Here is a 3949-nt window from a genome sequence, read left to right as displayed (position 1 = left end):
CTCGGTGGAGTAGTGACGAGGTACAGTCAAGACACTCACTAGTCTAATAACCTGTGCAATATATGTCACGACCTAACATTTCACTTGCTAGGCAAGCCAACGTTAGAATAATATTATCCATTTTAAAATAATTTTTAAATTTATTAATAATAATTGAAACAAATGCGGAAGTAAAATCTAAAATATAGTGATTAATCCATACAAATAACGGTGTCTAAATACTATCCCAGAATTGGTGTCAAGTGCACAAGCTTCTAGAATAATACAAATAAAGGTCTGAATAAAATAAAGTTATCTGAAAACAAACACACAAATAAAGTAAAGTAGACGGGGACTTCAAAACTGCGGACGCTGTGCAATTATACCTCAAGTCTCATCTGAGTAGCTGAAATCTGAGCAAGTTTATGGTACGCCCCAGGGACCAACTCTGAAATATGAACAAGAAGTGCAGAGTGTAGTATCAGTACAACCGACCCCATGTACTGGTAAGTGTTGAGCCTAACCTCGACGAAGTAGTGACGAGGCTAAGGCGGGTCACTTACATTAACTTGTACGCAATATTAGTAACAATAACAAATAATAGAAATAAATCAGATAACTCATTTATAATAATTAAAACCAACTCAGCAGTCATAACCCATTATTATTTCAACCAATTTCTGTTAGAGCGTGCAAACTGCTCCTACAATATATTCATTTCAATCTTCTTATATATTTATTTTAATCAAGTATATATAGACTTTTAAATAAGTTTATTGCGGATCTGATCCCCCAATATTGACTTTTAAATAAATCTGTTGTGGCATGCAATCCGATCTCCCAATATTAACTTTTAAATAAGTCTGTTGCGGCGTGCAATAATTATGATTTAATTATGAAACAAACAATGACAAATAACAATTTATCATGGAAATCAGGGAGAAAATAGAAAGTTTAATATTTAATATGCTAAATATCAAGTAGCAATTAATGAACATAAATCAAATAAGCATGTAGCAATTATTGCAGTAATTCAAGAACTAATATTTGACAAAGAATAGGAGAGAAATAATTTTTATAACAATTAATTCGTGTATTAAAATAAATTTAGGATTTTTAAATAATTATGCAAACAATTAATTTGATGACGTATAGACACTCGTCACCTCGCCTATACATCGTTCACATGCATTTCACATAACAAATAATTTAAAGGTTCTATTCCCTCAAGTCAAGGTTAACCACGACACTTACCTCGCTTTGTAAATTTCAATAAATTATTCGACCACAGCTTTCCCTTTTGAATTTGTCTCCAAAAGCATCAAATCTATTCACAAACAATTCGATATACTCAATACGAATCATAGGAAATAATTTCATATGAATTTACTATTTTTTCGGATAAAAATATGAAATTCATTTAAATATTCGACTGTGAGACCCACGTCTCAAATCTCGAAAAAAATCTCAAAATTCAAACACCCTTTCCAATACGAGTTCAACCATACAAAACTTATCTAATTCCGATGTCAAATGGACCTTCAAATCTTAAATTTTCGTTTTTGGAATATTTTATAAAAATCTGATTTTTCTTCCATAAACTCATGGATTCATGATGTAAATGAGTATGGAATCATGAAATATAATCAATATAGAATAAGAAACACTTATCCCAATTTTTTCCGTGAAAATCGCCCCAGAATTCGCCTTACCCGAGCTCAAAATGACCAAAATGAGTAAAACTCGCGTACTCTTCGATTTATACACTGCCCAAGCATTTCTGCACCTACGGTGCCTGGGCTCGCATTTGCGAAAAAAATCTCGCATCTGCGAAATGGGGCTGCCAGGCGAGGCCTCGCATCTGCGGAGGAAAAATGCGCACCTGTGTTGCCTTCCGCTTATGCGATCGTTGAGTTCGCTTCTGTGGACGCGCGAGTGCGTGCAAGTTTTCGCACCTGCGGACATTTGCCCAGCTTGCCCAAGCCGCTTCTGGGAGCTCACACCTGCGGTCCAAAATCCGCAGGTGCGATTACACCAAAAGGCCAAATATTAGATTTTTTATTAATATCACATCAAACAACGTTGAAATTACAATTCACACCCCGATTGAAACTTTTGAGTTTTAAACTTTCCAATTTGCAAATCTCGTGCCAAAATATATTAAATGAATCCAGAATGACTTCAAATTTTGCACACAAGTCCTAAATGACATAACTGAGCTATTTCAATTTCCAGAATTGGATTTCGGCTCCGATATCAAAAAGTCAATCCTTTGGTCAAACTTGGAAATCTTTAGCCTTTAAATTACTAGTTTCTGTTAAATGGTCATAACTTGAGTTAGGGATCTCTAAATTAAATTTTGGGCATACGCCCAAGTCCCAAATCACGATACACCCAAGTCGGTTTGCTCAAAATGTTGACCAAAGTCAACTCAATTGAGTTTTAAAGCTCTATTTCATATTTTAATCCATTTTTCACATAAAAACTTTTCAAAAATTTTTACGTACTGCGCACGTCAGTCGAAGAGTGATAAATAGTGCTTTTCGATGTCTTAGAATATAAATTTTTTTATTAAATTTAAGGATGACACTTTGGGTCATCACAATATATTATACAAAAATAATAGGAAATAAATAGGAGTGATAGCAACCATAATCAACTAGTTTTGTAAACAGCAAGGTAACAAGAACACCATAAATATTTCTCAAACGAATAATAAACACAAGTACATCTAATTAACCAAGTCCTTCAAAATATACATCTTTTATCTATAATTTTTTCAAATAAAAATCTTTAGAATGTAATCCGTACAATTAAATGTATCTCGAATATACTTCCTTCAAATAAATATCTTACGAATATAATTCTTTCAAATAAATATCTTCAAATATAATTCTTTCAAGTAAATATCTTTCGAATATAATTCTTTAAAGTAAATACCTTTCGAATATAATTCTTTCAAGTAAAAGTCACCATGTGACACCTCATTTAACTTTTCTGGTGTGAGAAATATATTCAATATATCACATCAAATGGCACGATAATACCTTCATGCACTTGTCTCATTCTCACCCGATATCTTCGTGCACTTGTCTCATTCTCACCCAATGTATATATGTAGATCAAATCAATTGGCACGGCAACACCCTTCGTGCATTTATCTCTTTCTCACCGTGCATACATATAACAATACCAACTAGGTGGGAGAAATGTCAATAATAATAAAAGAAATAAAATGGGAGGCACACAAGAAGCAACAACGACTACAAGTCACATAGAAAACATAGGGGCATAATAACATCTCAAGATAAAGGCGTGAATGTATACACAACGAAAAGATATCACAATATAATGTATGTCTCTCGTCCTCGCCTGCACGAAAACACCCTTCGTGCCATGAACATATAATAATATAAAAATAATGGCACGGCATCACCCTTCGTACTTTACACTCTCAATGGCACATCACCCTTCGTGCTTTACACTCTCAATTGGCACGGCATTACCCTTCGTGGTTTACACTCTCAAATGACACGGCACCACACTTTGTGATTTATACTCTCCCTCACATGATAATATAATTCAAATGGCACGGCATCACCCTTCGTGCTTTACACTCTCAAATGGCACGGCATCACCCTTCGCGCTTTACACTCTTCCTTACCAAGCACATGTATATCATTAACAAGCAAGGTAGGAAGCATAAATAACATCAAGGAGAGTGTTTAAACGATAACACAATACAACAATTCATATCACAATTTGCCCAATGACCACAACCAAATTCCAAAGATGTAGTAAAATCAATAAATTTCTCAACAAATAGCCCAAGGCTCCACAAAACGTATATAAAACCTCAAAAATAACAACATAGATGGAAAAGTAACTCAGCATAGGACACCAGCTTCTTTATTCCAAATTTTTAATAAATATAAATTAATGTCTCATTTTAAACTTATATAATAATTAT

Source organism: Nicotiana tabacum, chromosome 21 (assembly GCF_000715075.1).
Source record: "Nicotiana tabacum cultivar K326 chromosome 21, ASM71507v2, whole genome shotgun sequence".
Taxonomy (NCBI): Eukaryota; Viridiplantae; Streptophyta; class Magnoliopsida; order Solanales; family Solanaceae; genus Nicotiana; species Nicotiana tabacum.
Note: the sequence above shows the minus strand (reverse complement) of the source record.